The 24787-nt window shown below is 47.3% G+C and overlaps 1 pseudogene; it reads left to right on the forward strand.

Annotated features, from left to right (window-relative positions):
* Positions 1–794: 794 nt before the first annotated feature.
* Positions 795–13816, forward strand: LOC112080509 (uncharacterized; annotated as a pseudogene).
* The last annotated feature ends 10971 nt before the right edge of the window (positions 13817–24787 follow it).

Raw genomic sequence — 24787 nt, forward strand, 5'->3', positions numbered from 1 at the left:
TGGGGGAGGAACTGTGTTGGTCTTGACCCCGAGCGCAGAACTTTGTGGCAGGTTGCTGTTTGAATTCAGAGACGCTTTGCGTTGAGTGAGAAGGGTGGGTCAGACTCATCTGGTGCAGCATGCAGATCGACACAGGTGATGTCGACCCATCAAGATGCGTCCCCGCCGTATCCCGCTGGCACGCAGGAGGCGGCAGACAAGGTCTGTTGTTGGAGATGCAGGCGGGCAGGACTTCATTGACCCCTCAGAACAGCCCCTGGGCGGCGCCAGTCGTCATGGTTCGAAGAAGGGGTGCAAGCTGAGTTCTGTGCGGACTACAGGCGGCTGAATTGAGGTAACCAGGAAGGACTCATACCCGCATACCACGTATCGATGAGTCGCCGCTGGACCTGGTTAGGGGGTCCTCTGGTGTCTCCTCACTAGACCTCCGCCAGTGGCTACTGGCAGGTGCCCCTCCCCCAGAGGCCAGAGCCCAAAACTGCGTTCTCCACTAACAGAGGACCACTGGCAGTTCAAGGTCCTTGTGGCTTGGCCTGTGCAACTGCTCCAGCTAACTTTTTGAGCGTTTGATGACAGGGTTGCTTGGATGGCATCCCCCGACAGCAGTGTCTTGGTATACCTCGATGACATCCTGCCCATGGCAGCTTCCTTCCAGTCACCCTGGGGGCGCTACGGCCGTGTGTGCTGGAGAGGGGTGGCTCCCGCAGTCTGAAGCTCCACCCGAGAAGTGCCACTTATGAGGGAGAGAGGTCCTTCTTGGGCCACCGAGCTGGGGAAGGAGGGATTCAGACACCATGGAGGACAAGGAGGGGGCTGTCAGAGACTGGCCACCCCCACCGACCAGCGGTCAGCTGAAGATGCTTCCTGGGCCTGGCTCGTACTACAGGAGGTTTGTACGGGCGCTTCTCAAGCAGTTTGCTGCTCCACTGGAACCGACTGCTGCCGAAAGGACAAGGCTTCAACTTGGACAGTGGAGTGTGAGGATGCGTTCAAACACCCTCAAACGTGCCACTGATCGAGGCCCCCGTGCTCGCCCCCCTGACCCACCTTGCCTTTATCCTGGACACAAGACGCAGAGCCAATGTGGGCCATGGGTGGGGTGCTGGCCCAGGTGGGGCCAGAGGGGACGGAGTGCTGCCGTTACTTCAGCAAAACATTTGACAAACATGAGCGCCGCTACTGTGTCCACCCGGCGGAGCTCTTGGCTTTCTGGCTTCCGTCAAACACTTCAAGTACTACCTGGGGTGGTCTGACCACTTGTACCTGTAAGCGGACTGACCACTCTGCCTCTCCAGTGGCTCAATGTCTTTTCAGGAGAGCCAGAAGGGCAGGTGGCACGCTGGTTGGATGGAGCGTCAGCCGTATGGAACTTCATTCGGTGGTGCACATGCGGGTCGAGAGGGAGGCACGGACGCCGCCACTTTCCAAGCCGACGCTAAAAATGGGATCCAGTCTGGCCCTGGTCTAGCATGACGGCGTGCCGGCCGCTGTGAACGGAGAGGAGGGACGGGAGAGAGAGCTGGTGACAGAGTGAGGGTTGTCTTGCCACAGTGTGTCTAGGGCGACGCGGCGCCTCTGTCTGTGTGGAGCTGGCAGGACTGTCGACGTGGCTGAATGGGCGGCAGCAAGCAGGGACGGGACACAGACCTACAGCCAGTTTGCTACCAGTGGGTAGAGGCGGCAGGTTGGAGGCCGACATGGGAAGAGGTGACAGCGCTCTCACTCGCGACCACCAAGTGGTTGTGCAGTCCGGAAGTTTGAGAGACTGCGGCTGGCTGATGGCGTGCTACCAGCGGGCATGGAAGGACGTTCTAGCTGTACGGAGAGGTAAGAGGTGGAGGTGCGTGGTCCCAAAAGACCATTGCGGGAGGGCTGTGGCCTCCACAGAGTAACTCATGGCGGGGGTGGGGACTGGGACACTTTGGGGTCATCAAAAGACACATGCACGCCACGTCTCTCAGGGCTACTTACTGGGGGCAGCACAAGAGGGATGTGGAGGACTTTTGTCGCCGCTGTGACAACTGCACCAGCGAGAAACGGGCCCCCCAGGAGCCGCGATCTACATGCTCAGACTCCAACAGTCTTCCAGTGGGGGCTCCATGGAGAGGGGGGGAGTGGATGTAGTTGGGCCGTTCCCCACCCACAGACAGTGAAACCGCTGGGTGCTTCACGGCCGCCATGAAGGACTAATTTCACAGAACATGGGCCCGAGCGCCATAGCTCTGCCTGACTCAGTGAGCAGAGACCATCTGTCCGACGCCCTGTAACAGCGGGGGATGTTTCAGCAGGTTTATGGAGTCCTGCAGAGTGCCATCCACAGCGGACCCAATGCAGAAATATAGTGGTCCCGTTGTGTTCGCACCATGTGTGAGAGGCTGGGTAATGCACAAGACCCGCACACTCCTCTCCATCCTCAAAGTGATTGAGCCTTGTGGAGCGCTTCCAACAAGAACGCTATGGACAAGCACGCTGGCCAATCGTCTCTTCCAAACTACCAAGCCGTGACTGGGGACCAAGCACCTGCCTATGGTCCTCATGGGCATGCCGCTCGACTGTCCAAGACTCCACCTCCTTGCCACAGCCTGACCCTCCTCATGCGTGGGGAGAGAGAATCCGTCACCCCTGCGGAGATGGCGTTTTGGTCGGCCCCTGGATAGCCCTCCATGTTCTCCTCCGGGGTGGAGTATGCCCGAGACTCCAGGACTCGCCCTGGTGACAGCCCATCACCTTCGCCAGTAACCCAGAAATACAAATGTGACAGCAGGCTGTAGGCAGCAAATTAGACGAACGTATTCAGAGCAAGTAATTCCCCCTGGAACTACATTGTAAAGCCGGAGACTGACATATCTACAAGCAATCCACTAAGGAAGTAGAAAAGCTTGGAAATGCCAAGTTGGACAAGTCGACTGGTGGACCTCAGTGTCCTGGAGAGGGTAGGGAGGTTGTGTACCGGGTGCACTTCCTCCCAGGGGGAGAAAGGTGCACTGCACCGGACATGGTTAGCCCCATACAGAGGGCGCCTCTTCTCCCCAAACCCCAGGAAACCCCCACAATTCTCCCTCTCTGGCAAGTGAGCATTCTCCAGGCACGCCACCCTCAGGTTGCCGCAGACAAGGCTCCAGACAGCCCACTCCCCCTGTCTCCCCCCTGTGTCACCGCGTGGGTTCCCCAGAGCCACGGACTGTATTACCCCGTTCCCGCTTCTTGTCCCCCATATCCCTGCCTTCATCCCCTGGTTCCCAGAGGGCACTCTGCGACCATCAGGCACGCAGGCAAAGGAGACTCCGGGTCGCTTCAGAGACTTTGTTTGTTCCCTCGGGGACGAGGGACTTTGTGGTGGGGGGGCTGTGTAAGCGACCCCACAGACAGCTGTGTGTGTTATGTGTTAGGCTAGGAGGTGTTGTGTTGTACTGACCAGTACCCGGTGTTCGCGGGGTCTGACATTGTCAATCAACCTGCTATCTGCCAATCACGGGAATGCCTGGAATGTTCTGATGCCGGGCATCCTGGTGGTTGGCGGAGTGGCGTGGAGGGGGGTTGGGGCAGGGGGTGGAGCATTGGAAGTTAAGACCAGGTTCAGCCTTGTTCTCTCTCTCTTACGTCTGCGTGGCTTCACAAGAGAAGGTCACGATTGGCTTGTGGTATCTGTCATCTATTTGGCGTGTGCTACGGCCCAAAACAGTAGGCCTGTGTAAGTTGGTTTAATAAACCGTCAATTCGCAAACTCAAGCCTCTGTCTGGACAATTGTTCATTTATAATCTAGTCAGGTCATTACAATACAATGCGATCTGATCCCAGCCGGCGAACCCTGGCACGCCGAAAAAGGGGAAAACGTGGCGGTCTCGTGGTCAGGCTTCGGAGACAGGGCACATCGCGCTCCACTCCCAGCATACTACTCGCCAATGTCCAGTCTCTTGACAATAAGGTTGATTGAAATCCGAGCACGGGTAGCATTCCAGAGAGACATCAGGGATTGCAACGTGCTCTGCTTCACGGAAAACATGGCTAACTCAAGGGACGCTAACGGAGTCGGGTGCAGCCAGCTGGTTTCTCCATGCATCGCGCCGACAGAAACACAAACATCTTTCCGGTAAGAAGAGGGCGGGGGGTATGCCTTATGATTAACGAGAAGTGGTGTGACCATCATAATAACACACAAAGAACTCAAGTCGTTCTGTTCACCTGATCTAGAACTCCTCACAATCAAATGCGACCGCATTTCTACCAAGGGAATTCTCGTCAATCATAATCACAAGCCGTATACATCCCCCCAAGCAGACACATCGATGGCCCTGAACGAACTTTATCTGACTCTTTGTAAACTGGAAACCACACACCCTGAGGCTGCATTCATCGTAGCTGGGGATTTAACAAGGCTAATCTAAAAACAAAACTCCCTAAATTCTATCAGCATATCGATTTGCTACCAGGGCTGGAAAAACACTGGACCATTGCTACACTATTTCCGCGACGCTTACAAGGCCTCCCCCGCCCCCTTTCGGAAAAAGCTGACCACGACTCCATTTTGTTGATTTCCTGCCTACAAACAGAAACTCAAACAACAAGCTCCCGCGCTCAGGTCTGTTCAACGCTGGTCCGACCAATCTGAATCCACGCTTCCAGACTGCTTCGATCACGCGGATTGGAATATTGTTCCGCATCGCGTCCAACAACAATATTGACGAATATGCTGATTCGTGAGCGAGTTCATTAGGAAGTGCATTGACGATGTCGTACCCACAGCAACGATAAAAACATTCCCAAACCAGAAACCGGTGATTGACGGCAGCATTCGCGTGAAACTGAAAGCGCGAAACCACTGCTTTTAACCAGGGCAAGGTGACCGGAAGCATGACCGAATTACAAACAGTGTAGCTATTCTCTCCGCAAGGCAATCAAACAGGCTAAGTCTCAGTACAGAGACAAAATCGAGTCGAAATTCAACAGCTCAGACACCAAGAGGTATATGTGGCAGGGTCTACAGTCAATCACGGATTACAAAAAGAAAACCAGCCCCGTCGAGGACCAGGATGTCTTGCTCCCAGACAGGCTAAACAACTTTTTTGCCCGCTTTGAGGACAACACAGTCCACTGACACGGCCCCCTACCAAAACTGCGGCTCTCCTTCACTGCAGCCGAGGTGAGTAAAACATTTAAACGTGTTAACCCTCGCAAGGCTGCAGGCCCAGACGGCATTCCCAGCCGCGTCCTCAGAGCATGCGCAGACCAGCTGGCTGGTGTGTTTACGGACATATTCAATCAATCCTTATCCCAGTCTGCCTGTTCCCACAGCCTTCAAGAGGGCCACCATTGTTCCTGTTTCCCAAGAAAGCTAAGGTAACTGAGCTAAACGACTATCGCCCCGTAGCACTCACTTCCGTCATCATGAAGTGCTTTGAGAGACTAGCAAGGACCATATCACCTCCACCCTACCGGACACCCTAGACCCACTCCAATTTGCTTACCGACCCAATAGGTCCACAGACGACGCAATCGCAACCACACTGCACACTGCCCTAACCCATCTGGACAGAGGAATACCCATGTGAGAATGCTGTTCATCGATTACAGCTCAGCATTTAACACCATAGTACCCTCCAAACTCGTCATCAAGCTCGAGACCCTGGGTCTCGACCCCCCCTGTGCAACTGGGTCCTGGACTTCCTGACGGGCCGCCCCAGGTGGTGAGGGTAGTAACAACATCTCCACCCCGCTGATCCTCAACACTGGGCCCCACAAGGGTGCGTTCTGAGCCTCTCCTGTACTCCCTGTTCACCCACGACTGCCGTGGCATGCACGCCTCCAACTCGATCATCAAGTTTGCGGATGACACTACAGTGGGTAGGCTTGATCACCAACAACGACGAGACGGCCTACAGGGAGGAGGTGAGGGCCCTCGGAGTGTGGTGTCAGAAAATAACCTCATACTCCAACGTCAACAAAAACAAAAGGAGATGATTTGGACTTCAGGAAACAGCAGAGAGCACCCCCCTATCCACATCGACGGGTCAGTAGTGGAGAAGGTGGAAAGTTTTAAGTTCCTCGGTGTACACATCACGGACAAACTGAATTGGTCCACCCACACAGACAGCGTTGTGAAGAAGGCGCAGCAGCGCCTCTTCAACCTCAGGAGGCTGAAGAAATTCGGCTTGTCACCAAAAGCACTCACAAAACTTCTACAGATGCACAATCGAGAGCATCCTGTCGGGCTGTATCACCGCCTGGTACGCAACTGCTCCGCCCACAACCGTAAGGCTCTCCAGAGGGTAGTGAGGTCTGCAGAACGCATCACCAGGGGCAAACTACCTGCCCTCCAGGACACCTACACCACCCGATGTCACAGGAAGGCCATAAAGATCATCAAGGACAACAACCACCCAAGCCACTGCCTGTTCACCCCGCTATCATCCAGAAGGCGAGGTCAGTACAGTGCATCAAAGCAGGGACCGAGAGACTGAAAAACAGCTTCTATCTCAAGGCCATCAGACTGTTAAACAGCCACCACTAACATTTAGCGGCCGCTGCCAACATACTGACTCAACTCCAGCCACTTTAAAAATGGGAATTGATGGAAATTATGTAAAATGTACCCACTAGCCACCTTTAAGCAATGCCACTTAATACAATGTTTACATACCCTACATTACCCATCTCATATGTATATACTGTACTCTATATCATCTACCATCTATCATCTGCATCTTGCCATCTTTATGCAATACATGTACCACTAGCCACTTTAAACTATGCCACTTTATGTTTACATACCCTACAGTACTCATCTCATATGTATATACCGTACTCTATACCATCTACTGCATCTGCCATGCCGTTCTGTACCACCACTCATCCATATATCTTTATGTACATATTCTTTATCCCTTCACACTTGTGTGTGTGTGTAAGGTAGTAGCGTGGAATTGTTAGGTTAGATTACTGTTGGTTATTACTGCATTGTCGGAACTAGAAGCACAAGCATTTCGCTACACTCGCATTAACATCTGCTAACCATGTGTATGTGACTAATAAAATTTGATTTGATTTGATTTGATTTGAGATGACGACAATCCCGTTTGGCCAGAGAGCTTTGAATTCGGACCCATCCATATCAACTTTGCCACCAAACTCACTTTCAAGGTGTATGACACAGACGGGGCTGTTTGGAACAAAAATGTCCTGGGTGAATGTTCCTTTGATCTGCGTAGAGGAAAGGTGAATGACGTCTGTGTGTTCAAATATGGCACATTCTACTTCTCCTACACGGTGCAATGTGCTCCCAGCCTTGGAGGCTCACGCTGTGAAGAGTACATCCCCTCTCCTATGAGCGCCTCCCTGGCAAAAGTCTTCCACTCCAGAAATGGCATGCTGGCTGGGGAGAAGTGGCGACTTGAGTTGGGCAGGAATACCACCAATGATGCGGTTGACAAGTTTGGCTTAAAGAGATGTCATGGTGAATAAGGTATGAGGTGAGCGACGAGTTGGTGACTGCTTCGCATAGCATAGTTCAGCATTTCAGATGGTCCCTTTGGCCACAGGCAGGATCATGGTTAGATGATTAATGTGAAATTAAACTAGAGTGAAATGTGTCATGTGTTTCTGCTCGATCTGTAACATTGATAGTATGAGGAATTGCTTTGCACTGGTTTCTTTTTTTGCATTAAAGCATTGAGAAAGACAAAATATGTTTTAGTTTCTTTCGTCTCTCTGTGTTTCATAATTGTCCTTCAATTTACAAGAGGCTGAATGTATCGAACAGGAGAAAGCATCTGAGCGAGTGAAATAGCGCCCCTCTGTCTCTCTATGTGTAGGCCATCTATCTGATGCTGTCTGGTCCAAAAAGGTATGACCATGTTTGCCGCCTGTAGCGTTGAAGGCAAGGGAAGCCAGCGAGCATCTGACCACACTTGACAAAAAAAAGTATAAAACATGTGCTAATTTTACTCATCTCATATGTATATACTATATTCCACTGTATTTTAGTCAATGCCACTCCGACATCCTAACATTGATATATTTCTTAATTCCATTCTTTTACGTTTAGATATGTGTGTATTGTTGTGAATTGTTAGATACTAGTGCACTGTTTGAGCTAAGAAAACAACCATTTCGCTACACCCCCAATAAAATCTGCTAAAAATGTGTATGTGACCAATACAATTTGATTTGATTTGATATCACGGTCGCAAGGCATATGAATGAACAGGTTATAGAGCAAACACAATTATCCAGGCACATAAGATAGTAACAATGGCTTTTTGGGGGAAGGGGGGGGAATTGGCTTACCCAGTGATTTTACCTGACATACCGCTACTGATGGGCCTAGTAGTAAATATGTAATTTCACAGATTTCTTTAAATTACATTTTCATTTGGCATGAACACATCCAGGGAACCGTGTCTCAGTTCATTTTCTTCAAGCTTGGGAATGTACAGCACACCTGAGCTGTTATTGGGTTAGGAAACAAGTCAGACAAAGCATTTTGTCTTTGATAATAAAGTTTACTTTTGTTCACTTGTAGTGGCTTTAAGTGGCTACACTAGGTAAAGATAGAAAAGACACAGTAGCCTATAGTCCACAATGATGTGTATAAGTTAATACGTACAGTACCAGTTAAAAGTTTGGACACTAACGGTTTTCTTCTTGGGATGAAGGAGAGGACCAAAATGCAGCGTAGCCAGTGCTCAACATGTTTAATTAAACAATAACCATGAACACTTAACAAATAACAAAATAACAAACCGTGAAAACCGAGACAGTCCTATCTGGTGCAGAACAAACACAGAGACAGGAAACAACCACCCACAATCCCCAACACAAAACAAGCCACCTATATATGATTCTCAATCAGGGACAACGATTCACAGCTGTCTCTGATTGAGAACCATATTAGGCTGGACACAGAAACAGACGAACTAGACACACAACATAGAATTCCCACCCAGCTCACGCCCTGACCAACACTAAACAAGCAAAACACATAAGAACTCTGGTCAGGACGTTACAGACACACCTACTCATTCAAGGGTTTTTCTTTATTTTTTATTTTTTTTACTTTGTAGAATAATAGTGAAGACATCAAAACTATGAAATAAACATATGGAATCATGTATTAACCAAAAAAGTGTGAAACAAATAAAAATATATTTTAGTTTTTAGATTCTTCAAAGTAGCCACCCTTTGCCTTGATGACAGCTTTGCACACTCTTTTTTAAATTTTGTTTTAGGTTTTTAGGTTGTTCCTAACCTAGCATTTGTATGTTTGTTATATATACATATATATATATATATATATTAGAAGATTTTGAAATGAACACTGACCTTCTACTTAATCTAATAACCATGTGCATGCTATGTATTACTTTGGAAAGGAAAGAGAAAGGGGGATACCTAGTGTGTTGTACAACTGAATGCATTAACTGAAATGTGTCTTCTGCATTTAACCCAACCCCTCTAAATCTATTGTAAGTCTTCATTAAGCTTGTTTGGTTCACCCCAGAGAATTTTGAACTCTCAGGAGTCAGGTATGTAGTGTCTCTTCCAACTGATAGAGGGCAGTGTTTACTCGGAATTCCATAGGTCAGGTGATAATGTACACTACATACCCTTCAAATTTGTGGATTTGGCTGTTTCAGCCACACCCGTTGCTGATAGGTGTATAAAATCAAGCACATAGACATGCAATCTCCATAGATAAACATTGGCAGGAGAGTGGCCCGTACTGCAGAGCACAGTGACTTTCAACGTGGCACCACCATAGGATTCCACCTTTCCAACAAATCAGTTAATCAAATGTATTGCTGCCCCAGTCAACTCTAAATGCTGTTATTGTGCAGTGGAAACGTTTAGGAGCAACAACGGCTCAGCCGCAGAGCCACAAGCTCACAGAATGGGACCGCTGAAGCGAGTAGCATGTAAAAATCGTCTGTCCGGCCATGGAAACCCATTCCCTACCGAGTTCCAAACTGCCTCTGGAAGCAACGTCAGCACAAGTACTGTTCGTCGGGAGCTTCATGAAATGGTTTTCCATGGCCGAGCAGCCGCACATAAGTTTTAGATCACCATGTGCAATGCCAAGCGTCGGCTGGAGTGGTGGTTAGCTCACCGCAATTGGACTCTGGATCATGCTTCACCCTCTGGCAGTCCGACGGACGGATCTGGGTTTGGCATATGCCAGGAGAACGCTACCTGCCCCAATGCATAGTGCCAACTGTAAAATTTGGTGGAGGAGGAATAATTGTCTGGGGCTGTTTTTCATGGTTCGGGCCCCTTAGTTCCAGTGAAAGTAAATCTTAACTCTACAGCAAACAATGACATTCTAGATGATTCTGTGCTTCCAACTTTGTGGAAGGCCTTTTCTGTTTCAGCATGACAATGCCCAGGTGAACAAAGCAAGGTCCATACAGAAATGGTTTGTCGAGATCGGTGTGGAAGAACTTGACTGGCCTGCACAGAGCCCTGACCTCAACCCAATTGAATACCTTTGGGATGAATTGTAACACCGACTGTGAGCAAGGCCAAATCGCCCAACATCAGTGCCTGACCTCACTAATGCTCTTGTGGCTGAACGGAAGCAATCCCCACAGCAATGTTCCAACATCTAGTGGAAAGCCTTCCCAGAGGAGTGGAGGCTGTTATAGCAGCTAAGGTGGAAACAACTCCATATTAATGCCCATGATTTTGGGATGAGATTTTCAACGACCAGGTGTCCACATACACTACATGGTCAAAAGTATCTCTAGTGCCTAGTTGCCACTGGAAAAATGTCAGCCTTAGTAGCGGGGTGGTTAGGACTAGCCACTAGTTCACCTTTTGAGCTATTTATGTATTGATGGTTAGAGTTGCAGTCTGACCCCTTAATCCTAATTTTTGGGGGATGTCTGTATAAGGACTGAAATTAAAGAAAATATAACTGTTCCTCTGTGGAGATGGGAGAACCTTCCAAAAGGACAACCACCTCTGCAGCACTCCACCAATCAGGCCTTTATGGTAGAGTGGCCAGACAGAAGCCACTCCTCAGTAAAAGGCACATGACAACCCGCTTTGAGTTTGCCAAAAGGCACCTAAAGGACTCTCAGACAATGAGAAACAAAATTCTCTGTTGAAACGAAGATTGAACTCTTTGGCATGAATGCCAAGCATCATGTCTGGAGGAAACCTGGCACCATCCCTACGGTGAAACATGGTGGTGGCAGCATCATGCTGTGGAGATGTTTTTTAGCGGCAGGGACTGGTAGACTAGTCAGGATCGAGGGAAAAATTAACAGAGCAAAGTACAGAGAGATCCTTGATGAAAACCTGCTCCAGAGCCTCAGACTGGGGCGAAGGTTCACCTTCCAACAGGACAACGACCCTAAGCATACAGCAAAGACAACGCAGGGATGGTTTCGAGAAGTCTCTGAATGTCCTTGAGTGGCCCAGCGTCGTCCGGGTTTGGCCAGTATAGGCCGTCATTGTAAATAAGATAAAGGTTAAATAAATAAATACAAAAATAAACATAGGTCCTTCAACAAAGTACTGAGTAAAGGGTCTGAATAGTTATGTAAATGTGAAATTTCAGTTTTTAATTTTTAATACATTTGCTAAAATTTTGAAAAAGCTGTTTTTGCTTTGTCATTATGGTGTATTGTGTATAGATTGATGAGGGGAAAAAACGATTTAATACATTTTAGAATAATGCTGTAACCTAACAAAATGTGGAAAAAGTCAAGGGGTTTGAATACTTTGTGAATGCACTGTAACAGTTTATCAAGGATAACTCTGGATAAGAGCGTCTGCTAAATGACTAAAATGTAAATGTAAAATGTAACTGCCAGCATTTTAAATGTTCCTAATCTTACCTTCTGGTAACTTTACACAGTGGGTACTGAAGGCTGATGCATCGCCCACAGTCTTCAAAATGGTCCCGCAGCCAGGAGGAAGAAGAAGGTGGGAAATTCCTAGAGGAAAGGGCAAACAGACTGTCATAAGCCTACAGACTAGGTAAGAAAACTTAACAATCAAAAATGTGTTAATCGCGTGTGGATATGGAAGTACGGTGTCCGGTGTGATTGTAGTCGTACACTTTATGATTATAAACTATGAGTCGCTATTGTACATGTAGCGCAGAGCTGTGATCCGTGATAATAGTCATCTTCCCTTTTTTCTGAGGTCCCGCTATCTGAAAGTGGAACAAGACAGCCAGAATGGCGCACAACAAGAAACTGAAGACAAAAATATAGGTAGTGGAGAACAAGTTCATTGCTCTGAGACACCCAATTGGGAACCGAATAGTCAGATGGAACAGGGCACAGTCCCTCCCTCCCCACAGGGAATATCTGCACCAACTGTCAAAACACCACAGAGTCCCCCTCAACACCCATCAGGCACTTCACCTGGAGACCCTCCTGGCTCTCCATCCTCTCCCTGTCCTCATTCCCCATCGCAACACATGCTGCGCCTCCCTCCACCTCCCGGCTTCTACCTGCACAAGGAACACAACTATGCTCAGCACTGTCCCCTGGTGTGGTGGAAGTGTTATGAGAGAGCCACCGACAGCCTGGAAAAGTCCCTGCGGCTGCTCAGTGCGGCCAGGCGGAGGGAGAACCGGCTGCGGCATGCGCTCCTGCGCCTTAGAGAAAATCTTCTGAAACACACCCTGCTTCGCTCACGGGACAGAGCTAAGGGCAGGGGAGGTCGAATTCAGGGGTTGGAGAGGAGATGGAGATAGGGCAGGAGGAGGTGCCAACCTGGCTGAGCCAGAGGAGACTGAGATGGATGAAGTGCCAGAGGACTTGGGGTTTAAGAGGAGGGGGGTTACTACTTCTACTGTGGAAGAGGGCGAGAGGACAATGGGGTTAAAGTGTCCGGGGGAAGCTCTCGGATAAGAAAAGGTGGACAGGGAACTGTGGATGATGGCTCTTGGAGCTCTTGCGTTGATGAGAGGGAGAAAGAGGGTCGAAGAGGAAGACGAATTCCAAAGAAGGCTCGAGGTCGAAAGATTGGAGAGGCCACAACATGTGGAGGAGCGCCACAGCAAATCTATGAAAGCTACAACTGTCACTGTGGCGCATCTGAGAGTGGTGGAGGTGTGCTGGTAGTCAAGGTAGCGCTGCCACCTGAGAAAGGGGTGAAAGCTGGCATGGAACTTCACTGCAACCCTCAGCTGTCCATCCCCCTGTTGCAAACACAATCACAGGTGGGCCTGCAGCAGATACAGGCACAGCCCTCGGGCAGAACAGCACCGCAGGATACCCACAGCCGGGTTCAGTTTCTGCAGCCTGGCCCAGCCTCCCAGCAGGGGCTACTCCTCACAGACCTGAACTGCATAGAAGCAGAGCCAGCGGACAGCCAGCAGCAGGAGGAGCAACTGCTCTTAGTGCCTGTACCCTCCGAAGACTGGCTAAAGAGCACAGTTGGGATGGAGGGAGTGGCAGAAGAGGTGGGAGCACAAACCATATTAGTGTCAGAGGTGTGATTTCCCAGAGACTTGTTGGAGGACAAGGGTCTGTGCTTAGAGGGTAAGGGTAGAGGACTGAGGCTTATATTACCCACTGATGGACAGCGAGGCCATCGCTCAGACATCAGGACTACTGTGGTGACCAGTGATGTGAGGGAGAGCTGAAAAGAACACTTTGAAGGGTTTCAGCTCCAGCTTAGCAGTGAGTTTGTTGACTGAAGGCTGTATTACATTAACGGGCCAAAGGGCGGAAGCCTTTATGTAGAGAGTGCAAAGGTGTCAGCATACTGTTGTGTTTTATGTACTAAGATGATGGTATGCTAACTTATAACTTAATCAGATGAAAAAGGAGCCATTTAGCAGGCCAAATAAGTCAGTCATATTCTTACCATGTAACACAAAATGCTTCATAAAATGTTTAACAATTTGCATTCCATGTGCTCACTTCACTTAGGCTTGTGTAGTAGAGCATACAAAGTGGAATTGAAAACATGACAGTATTAATCAAATAAATCATGCTCAATTACACATTTCATTGCCTGTACTTACAATTATTACAGTATTAATCGAATAATGTATAATAATTTCACCATCCGTAGGCCAAAGACTTTGTTCATGCTTACACATTTTGGTTGCGTGTCCACTCGCACCTCATCAGGCAAATGACATTTATATGGGTGGATCCCAAAATAAATGCATAAATGAAGTTTGTTGTGAAAAAACATGATAGATAAAACGATAAGTTGCATAATGTTTTTAAATGTGTGCATGCTTATCTCCTCCGACAGAAAAAAGCTGATACAAAGGGTCTGTGGCAGATTCATCCTCGAAATGTGGCTATCGGAGGAATAGACACATCCGTTTGCCTACTAACGCATTGACCTTTTATCGGTTTTCGGGTCATGGAGGAGAGAGGATGGAGGAGAGAGGATGGAAAAAGTCCCTAGATGTAGCCTGCCTGGTGCCTTTCCACACAACCCTCTCATGTTGTTGCTCTGTCTTTAAAGGGGAAATTTGTGATTGCTATGTATATTTATGGACTTTTAATTTCATGATATATAGCCATTGTTCCTCATGATCTTAGTTCAACTGTCCAACCCCATCAGAACCCAAAGTATACACTTGTTGTACTCCTTTGTAATTGTAAACTAACACTGTATAGACTCAAAACATGGTTTAAAATAAAATTGTATATAATAGATGGTCAGGCCTTGCATACACAGTTCTGTCTATAAATTTTGTTCAGCCCCATCCCGCATTTGTTTACCGAAATAGTGGCGGGGTTGTTTCGTTATTGTTTGAACTGCAGATTGCCCCTTCGATTTAGGATTCGGTAATTGAGAGTCGCAATAACGCCACAGAAAGAACACACGTTTTTATTTTTCTGCCTTTGCGCCACATAACATGTTTGTTGGAGTCTGAGGCAAGCTGGTTACCGCTGGCTAATTTTAATACAATCGTTTTAATGTAAGTTAAAGCCGAATGACTAGACTTTAAGTTGCTCGTCATTAACTAGCCAAGTGTCGCGTGGAAATTGATTTGACGTCCTTGCTACAAACGTTACTAGCTAGTCTCACTATCTCAAGTCATAAGACGTGGCCATAAACCATTTAACGTTACCTCAATATGCTAAAAGTAAACGAACTGTGCCAGTGTGACCCCAGGTGAATGCTTAGTGTCATTGTACGCATTTCACTTTTAATAACCCACCTTTTTGTTTCATGGTGATTACCCGGGTAGACGGTTTATAATCGTTTGGTGAAATGGTATCTCCGAGAGCTGACAGGGGGACAACCGCGCCTGTAACCGTGCGACCACTGTGGCCCCTCGATGTTTGTGGTTTGTGTTGTATGGAATTGAAGCCTGACAGAAATCCTCAACTCCTACCATGCCTACATTCTGTGTGTCGGGAGTGTGTTCCCCTAAGTGATTTCAAGACAGGTGAGCCATGTTGAAAGATGTCACACTATTTAGAAACTATTAAGAATTTTAGTGATTAGGTTGCATTTAGTATAACTAGGCTGAAGAGACTTGACCACGGATCAGATTCAGTCTCTGACCAGTCTGATTCACAGTTGGTCCAATAATTAAAAGATGCCACACATGGACTAATCAAACCATTTCTGTGGTAAACGTGTAAGTCTGTTCAAGACATGAAAAAGTGATTGCAGACAAGCATTCCTGTCCATCCTGTGAATTGAATATCACTTCCATTTTCTCCTAGAATGTCCGGTCTGTGGAAGGCAATACACTTCTTCCGAAATCATTGACAATCCTTTCCTCCCTAGCTTCACCACTGATTCAAAACCCTGGGTAGGTAATGGATGGGTGCTGCTGTGAATGACAGTGAACAAAATAATATGTATCACTCAATGTATTGTTGGCTATGAATGGAATGAAAGCTGATATGATACCCCTCTCTTTCAGTGTGGGGGTTGTGATGAGCCTGTGGTCTGTGGCTGGTGTGTAGAATGTGGCGAACCGCTCTGCTCTGACTGTGTGGCAGCCCACAAGAGGGTGAAGTTAACACGCAACCATAATGTCCTACCCCAATTACCTCCAGGTACAACCTTCTGCCATTATGTCAGACCAGGCGATGACCACAAACATTTAGCACTGGCCAATTAAACTTTTTAATCCAATGGAACACCTTATTCAAAGCAGTGTTAACGCCCGCAGTTGGATATTTATTAGCTGTCAGTGATGGCGTGAAATGTTCGATCTCCAGGTTTCAGCAGGACGGCGTTGTGTCCCATCCATAAGAGAGAGCAGATGAAGCTTTTCTGTGTGACTTGTGATCAGCTGACTTGCCGTGATTGTCAGCTAACCTTCCACAAGGAGCACAAGTAAGATTTCCTTCAAGCACCTCCAAATAAAATTGTATTTGTCACATGCGCCGAATACAACAGGTGTAGACTTTATCATGAAATGCTTGCTTACGAGCCCTTCCCAACAGTAAAATATACAGGAATGGAGCTATATACAGGGAATGGAGCTACAGTGCATTCACAATGTATTCAGACCCCTTGACCTTTTCCTAATTTTGTTACGTTACAGCCTTATTCTAAAATGGATAACGTATTTTTCCCCCCCTCAATCTACTCACAATACCCCATAATGACAAAGCAAAAACAGGTTTAGAAATTTTTGCAAATGTAATAAAAATTCAACTAATCACATTTACATAAGTATTCAGACCCTTTAGTCAGTACTTTGTTGAAGCACCTTTGGCAGCGATTACAACCTCGTCTTCTTGGGTATGACACTACAAGCTTGGCACACCTGTATTTGGGGAGTTTCTCCCAATCTTCTCTGCAGATCCTCTCACGCTCTTTCAGGTTGAATGGGGAGCATCGCTGCACAGCTATTTTAAGGTTTCTTTAGAGATGTTTGATTGGGTTCAAGTTCGGGCTCTGGCTAGGCCACTCAAGGACATTATCCTGAAGCCACTCCTGCGTTGTCTTGGCTGTGTGTTTAGGGTTGTTGTCCTGTTGGAAGGTGAACCTTTGCCCCAGTCTGATGTCCTGAGCGGTCTGGCGCAGGTTTTCATCAAGGATCTCTCTGTACTTTGCTCTGTTCATCTTTCCCTCGATCCTGACTAGTTTCCCAGTCCCTGCTGCTGAAAAACATCCCCACAGCACGATGCTACCACTGCCATGCTTCACCGAAGGGATGGTGCCAGGTTTCCTCCAGACAACGCTGACAACGCCTGTTATAGAGGTCCTGGATGCCAGGAAGCTTGGCCCCAGTGATGTACTGGGCTGTACGCACTACTCTCTAGTGCCTTGCGGTCGGAGTGCGAGCAGTTGCCGAGCAGTTGCCATGCAGCTGCCATGCAGCTATAGAACTTTTCGAGGATCTGAAGAACCATGCCAAATCTTTTCAGTCTCCTGAGGGGGAATAGGTGTTGTCGTGCCCTCTTCACGAATGTCTTGGTGTGTTTGGACCATGATAGTTCGTTGGTGATGTGGACTCCAAGGAACTTGAAGCTCTCAACCTGCTCCACTACAGCCCCGTCGTACTCGGCCCTCCTTTTCCTGTAGTCCATGATCATCTCCTTTGTCTTGATAACAGGAGAGGTTATTATCCTGGAACCACACTGCCAGGTCTCTGACCTCCTCCCTATAGGCTGTCTCATCAGTGTCGGTGATCAGGCCTAACACTGTTGTATGATGGTGTTGGAGTCGTGCTTTGCCATGCAGTCATATGTGAACAGGGAGTACAGGAGGGGACTGAGCACGCACCCCTGAGTGGCCCCTGTGTTGAGGATCAGCGTGGCAGATTTGTTGTTACCTACTCTTACCACCTGGAGGCGGCCCGTCAAAGTCCAGGATCCAGTTGCAGAGGGAGGTGTTTAGTCCCAGGGTCCTTAGCGTAGTGTTTAGCTTTGAAGGCACTATAGTGTTGAACGCTGAGCTGTAGTCAATGAATAGCATACTCACGTAGGTGTTCCTTTTGTCCAGGTGAGAAAGGGCAGTGTGGAATGCAATAGAGATTGTGTCATGTGTGGATCTGTTGGGGTGGTATGCAAATTGGAGTGCGTCTAGGGTTTTTGGGATAATGGTGTTGTGAGCCATGACCAGCCTTTCAAAGCACTTCATGGCTACAGACGTGAGTGCTACGGGTCGGAAGTAATTTAGACAGGTTACCTTAGTGTTCTTGGGCACAGGCACTATGGTGGTCTGCTTGAAACATGTTGGTATTACAGACTTCGTCAGGGACAGGTTGAAAATGTCTGAAGACACTTGCCAGGTGGTTAGCGCATGCTCGGAGTACACGTCCTGGTAATCCGTCTGTCCCTGCGGCCTTGTGAATGTTGACCTGTTTAAAGGTCTTACTCACATCAGCTACGGAGAGCGTGATCACACATTTGTCCGGAACAGCTGGTGCTCTCATCCATGCTTCAATGTTGCTTGCCTCGAAGCGAGCATAGAAGTCATTTAGCTCATCTGGTAGGCTCGTGTCACTGGGCAGCTTGCAGCTGTGCTTCCCTTTGTAGCACATAATAGTTTGGAAGCCAAGCCACATGATCATCGGAGCCTGTGTGGTACGATTCAATGTAAGTCCTGTATTGACACTTTGCCTGTTTGATGGTTCATCGGAGGGCATAGCAGGAAGCTCTAGCCTTTAGCTCAGTGCGGATGTTACCTGTAATCCATGGCTTCTGGTTGGGGTATGTACGTACGGTCACTGTGAGGACGACGTCATCGATGCACTTATTGTTGAAGCCAGTGACTGATGTGGTGTACTCCTCAATGCCATCGGAAGAATCGCGGAACATATTCCAGTCTGCTAGCGAAACAGTCCTGTAGCTTAGCATCTGCGTTATCTAATCAGTTCAGTATTGATTGAGTCACTGGTACTTCCTGCTTTAGTTTTTACTTGTAAGCAGGAATCAGGAGGATAGAATTATGAATTAATTTTCCAAATTGGGAGTGAGGGAGAGCTTTTTTTTATCCCCCCCTCTGGTTGCACATGCTGGTAGAAATGGATTTAAGTTTCCCTGTATTAAAGTCCCCGGCCACTAGGAGCGCCGCCTCTAGATGAGCATTTTCTTGTTTGCTTATGGCCTTAAGGTTGGTTGAGTGCGGTCTTAGTGCTAGCATCGGTTTGTGGTGGTAAATAGAGGGCTACGAAAAATATAGATAAACTCTCTTGGTAGATAGTGTGGTCTACAGCTTATCATAAGGTACTCTACCTCAGGCGGACAAAACCTTGAAACTTCCTTAATATTAGATGTCGTGCAACGGCTGCTGTTTACAAATAGACACAGACCGCCACCCCTTGTCTTACCGGAGGCAGCTGTTCTATCTTGCCGATGCACAGAAAACCCTGCCAGCTGTATGTTATCCATGTCGTCGTTCAGCCACGACTCGGTGAAACATAAGATATTACAGTTTTGAATGACCGTTTGGTAGGATAGTCTTGATCGGAGCTCATCCAGTTTATTATCCAATGATTTCACGTTGCCTAATAGGACTGATGATAGAGGCGGATTACCCACTCACCGTCGGATCCTTACAAGGCACCCGACCGACGTCCCCGTTATCTCTGTCTCTTCTTCATGCGATTGATGGGGATTTGGGCCTTGTCAGAATTAAGTTATTTGCGTCTGACTCATTAAAGAAAAAATATTCCAGTGCGAGGTGAGTAATCGCTGTCCTTCTATCCAGAAGCTCTTTTCGGTCATAAGAGACGGTGGCAAAAACATTATGTACAAAACAAGTCACAAATAATGCACAATAGCACAATTGGTTAGGAGCCCGTAAAACGTCAGCCATCTCTTCCTGCGGCATTCTAAATATGCATATGGAGACCATAGATGTCATCAGTTCCCTCATGCCTTACCTTACTACTTACTACTTGATGTTCTCTCTTTCTGTCATTTCTGTTTATTTCCTCTAGGTACCAGTTTGCCCAGGACGCTTTACAAGAGCAGAGGAAATGCTTACAGTATCTAATCGAGACTGTGAGGATGCAGAGAGGGACTGTGCAACAGAACCTACAGGACCTGGATGGACGGTCAGTTAACGCGTTTGTGTCTGGGTGTGCGTGAATGAAAATGATGATGGCGGCACACCAATTGTTCAGGAGTCTGCTGTATCAAAGACAGTATCCAAGTCTCACTGGGTCTGTCATTGTTGATCGGTTCATTTGTGGTCATTTAGTCCCATGATAGAATGAATAAATGTCATAGCTAGCTGTGTCAACTTTTCCCCCAGGCTGTCTGACTTGGAGGATCTGCAGGAGAGTGTGAGGACAGAGGTCAAGGATATCCTCAAGGGCATCTGGAGTGTCCTAGTGAAGAGGGCCATGCAGCTTTCCAGGGAAATGCAGGTAACATTTCACACACATCAGATTGGCGGAATCTGGTCTCTTGGCCCTTCCACCCATACGGAAGGGTGGTTCACGCTCAGCCCAGTCAAAGCTCTTCTGTCCTCATACTCCAATAGTGGAACCAGCTTCTCCCTGAAGCTAGGACAGCAGATTCCCTGCCCATCTTCCGAAAACATCTGAAACCCTACATCTTCAAAGAGTATCTTAAATAATCCCACAGCACCTCCCAGCGTGACTAAAATGTAAATGTTATGTAAATCACAGATGTCAATAATGCAATGCGTTGTGATGGACCATTTGCTTTGCTAATTGCTCTTGCGGGGCCTCACCATGTTAGGCTGTGCATTGGACATAATTTCTCTTGTCAGTAGGCATGTTTCCATTGATGCAGGTTAATTCGACAAAAGCAACGTCGCCCCCAAAAAAACAGACGTGTAATGGAAACGGCAGCTATAGGAGAAATATTCTAAACATTTTTGTCCATTCGACAACAATTCAGAATTAGGTGTTAATTATAAACCTCAAAGCCGAATTAGCTTTAGTATGGAGATAGCAACCCTACCCACATGCTCTACCAGTAAAGCACTTTTTTTTTACCAGTTTGTATTTTGTTCATACTTTCTCACTGCTGAACCAACCAAGTTGTAGACCAAATTAGTCTGAGGGACTGAAGATGATGTTTAGACTGCTGAGCTAAAGCCCAGGTATCTTCAGGTCTCAGATGAGGTTACTGCTCATGCAACTTGCAAGTCAACTTAATTCCCTGAGTCAACCCAGTCCTGCCAATGAAAAATCACTGTTTTGTCCACAGAGTCCAGCCAGCTGTGTAGATAACTTGATGCTGCACTCTATATTTGAATGATTGGTAATTGTCTCATTGTTTGTTGCCTAGGATCACTGTTGGAAGGAGAGTGAGTGTGTCACAGAGAGACAGGCCCATCTTAGGAAGCTGGGAGAGAGGCAGACATATGTGCTGGCCTTCACGGAGAAAGCCCTGAAGAGTGAGGATCGCACCTCCCTGCTATCCTGCAAAAGATGGGTAGATAAAAAGTCCAATCTAAGATCAAAGGTAACTTAGAATTACACTGAAGAAACACTCTGGTAAATATATAGGTAACATTAGAGCGAATACATGCTACTGCCCTGATCTGTTACCGTAAAACTTCAATTAATAGCCCAGCATTTATTTGCTTCACTGAACATTATTAGATTATTATCTATTTCCTTAATGCACACAGCTTTTGCTCAATAAAATATGGAAAAGACAACCATGCTGTCTATTGTGACCAGTATAAACATTCTAATTACAAATCCATCGCGAATCAGACTTGCAAAGACTAGGATGCCTATCATACACCCTCAGTTTTGGGCTTCATGGCGCCATGGCTAGCAACGATGACAGAAATAAAAATTTAAAAAAAACAAGTTTTAATGCACATGACTGGGAATATCAGCTGTGTCCGTGGCAACCTTGTTAAACAGTATTATTTTTTTTATTTTTTTTTGAAACGGGTGTTTATTGGCCGAAATGTGTGCCGAAGCCCGGCTATTAAAAGGGAGACTGCGTTTAGTTGAAGTTTTTACGGTACATAAAAATGAATCTTGCCTTTCTTGACCCACCAGTGCTCAAGTTGTCTCACCATCTTGTTTCCTACCATCCTCTTCTTTCCCCTTTTAGATCCACTCTGAGCTGCAAGGCGTTCTAGGCAAAAAACCCAGCGCAGTGTCTACAATGAAGGAGCTGAAGCTCCACTGTGGCCAGGACGTCCACCAAACCCTTGGATGTTTTGGTACGTATCAAAGCAATGTGATTTTTGATGCGTCTAGATTTGTCGGACTTATGAATAATGACATCTCTATGCAGTGATATTACTTTTTTGTTGGCTTCATGCTGCCAGAAAGATTTTGTTACAGCTTAGAGAAAAATAGTAGAAGATGGTGGAAGTTGCACTCTTAATTAATGTGTATGTCATTCTGTTTTCGTTCAGGGGAAATTGTGACTAAGGAGGTTCCGTTTGCTCGGTTAAACCTGAGAAAGACTCTGGTTTGTCCCATTCAAATCAATCCTCCCAAATGTTCTCTGGAACAGCAGAGAAACGGCAGAGCATCCTCAACATTGTCACCTTCATCCCAGGAAACCTCCAGTATGTCAGCGGGAAATGCTCCCCTCTCCCAATGTCAACCAACACTAATGCGCTCGCTTTCTTGCCCCCGGTCCTCCCCCTATCCACATGAACCAGAGAGACTGTCATTTTACCACTTTTCCCCTGACTCTCGCGGACCCTCTTTACAGGCACTATCCTCTTCCCGCTCTGACAGCCCTCTGTCCTTGTTCTCTACGTCTGCTGTGAATGCAACAGGTCCCCAGCGATGTGCTGTAAACACGGAAAACAATGACTGCTCGTCATTATCAGGGATTGCACTGGACACCCCTGTCCCATATCACGGGTATCAGGGTGGCTCCTCAAAGTCTGACCTGATGGAGGAACTTGTTTCCCGGGCCTTTCATGTCAAAAGGAAAGCAGGGGATGAAAATGTGGGTCCTCAAATTAAACGAAGTTGTTTGCAGCCCTTGAAGGTACCAGCGGACACCTCCTGTGAGAGGGTTCCCCCTATATGTGCTGAAAAGCAGGCTGGGGACGTGGCTGCTACCGTTGTCATAGAAAGAGAAGCTACACCCAACATTACGGACCAGAATGCAACGGCTCCAGTGTACAGACAAGAAGCTACTAAGGCTTCAGGCAGCCGTCAATCACATTTGGTTGGTGGCAGGAGTGTCAAGACGGCCAATCAGGTGGTTTTAGCTCCCTTCACACTCCCTGTCACCGGGAACTCTGTCACTTGGGGCATGTCACCAGCTAATGCCACTCTTTTTCCTGGTACTGTGAACACTCCCCCCAGCTTTGGATGTGTAAGGGCTGTCCCCCCATACTTGGTTTTGTCCAACAGCGCTCCAGTTTCTGGTCCCACTGGCGCTGTGGGCAGGCTTGACAATGGAAGCCTGGTCTTCATTCGTAATGACGTGCCGTTTTTCAACATCTTGAGTCAAAACCAAGTGCTAGCTGGTTCTGTCCCAGGAGGACTGCGCCCACCATGTCTGCCAGACCCCACCTCTCCAAAGAGCCCTATGGTTAGTTGTGAAGAAAGGTCTTTACTGTTAATTTCTCTCTTATCTATAGTATCTCCTAGTAGTTCATATCCCATAGTAGTTTGTGTGTTCTTTTGCCTCCCATCTATTTACTTCCTCTCAAATCCATCTTCTGTCTGTTGGTCTCCCAAATCTCATTATATGCTAGTTTGTCGATTGTCCTGTTTTGTATCCTCAGTTAGGTCTTGTGTAGTTGAGTAAATAATGGAAAGTTTAAACGTTTTGCTAAATCACAATTTGGGAAACTTTGGAATGACTACTGTAGTGCTGCGTTATCTGAAGTATAAAAATTGTAGATCAGCTGTGAATAATTCATTATCAAATCTGCATTTTGTAATGTAATTGGAACGTTTTTGAAAGCATGTATTTATTGATTTAATTAAGATCACACCTCTGGCCTTTGATAGTCTTAATCTCATTAATAAGACACTATCACACCCTCTCAACAGGAAGCTCCTCAGTCCCAGTCCACTGGTCCAAAATATCCAATCAGAATTTTACAACGGGTAAAGAATAATATTTCAACAGTCCAGGACACCAAGCAGCCTGCCCAGAATGGCACTGCTCAGTCAGGATTGTGCAGAAAGGAAATTGTCAGCTCTGTACAAATGGAAATTGCCGAGACAGACGTTGACCTCATCCAGGCAGACCCAAATCCGACAGTCTTTGTCATGGAAGAATCCACGAAGACAGACATTGTCCATAATAAAACTGCCCAGCCAGACTTTGTCCAGAATGAGACCAGCCAGGCCGAACTTGTCCAGACTGCATCTGACCAGACAGTACTTTTCCAGAATAAAACAGCCCAGATGGAAGTTGTTCCTGCTCAAGTAGTTGGAATCAAGGAGGAACAAACATTACGGCCAGTTACAGGCCCAATGGAGTCTGTGACGACAGATATGCTTAACCCTGCCCAAACTGTGCCTGTCCAGATTAACCTTGTGCATTCTAACCCTGCCCAAGCTGTGCCTGTCCAGATTAACCTTGTGCATTCTAACACTGTCCAAAGCGACATTGTGCATACTGAAACTGACCAGACCTACTTTGTCAACGTAAGCACACAAGTATCTGGGATCACGATCAAGGAAGAACCGCCAGCCACAGACAGCTTATCAGTTACAGGGCTAATGGAACCCATCAGAGTGATTATGCCTGACACACTACCTACTGAAACTGTCCAGACTGACCCTGTCCACACACAAATTGTTAATGTGACTGAAATTGTGCAAAGGGATTTTTCCCGGACTGTAAACCAGCCTGAAACGGTGCAGACGGACTCTGCCTTCGTTGGAACGGTGCAGACGGACTCTGCCTTCGTTGGAACGGTGCAGACGGACTCTGCCTTCGTTGGAACGGTGCAGACGGA

The sequence above is a fragment of the Salvelinus sp. IW2-2015 genome, unplaced genomic scaffold, assembly GCF_002910315.2.
Source record: "Salvelinus sp. IW2-2015 unplaced genomic scaffold, ASM291031v2 Un_scaffold16349, whole genome shotgun sequence".
Lineage (NCBI taxonomy): Eukaryota > Metazoa > Chordata > Actinopteri > Salmoniformes > Salmonidae > Salvelinus > Salvelinus sp. IW2-2015.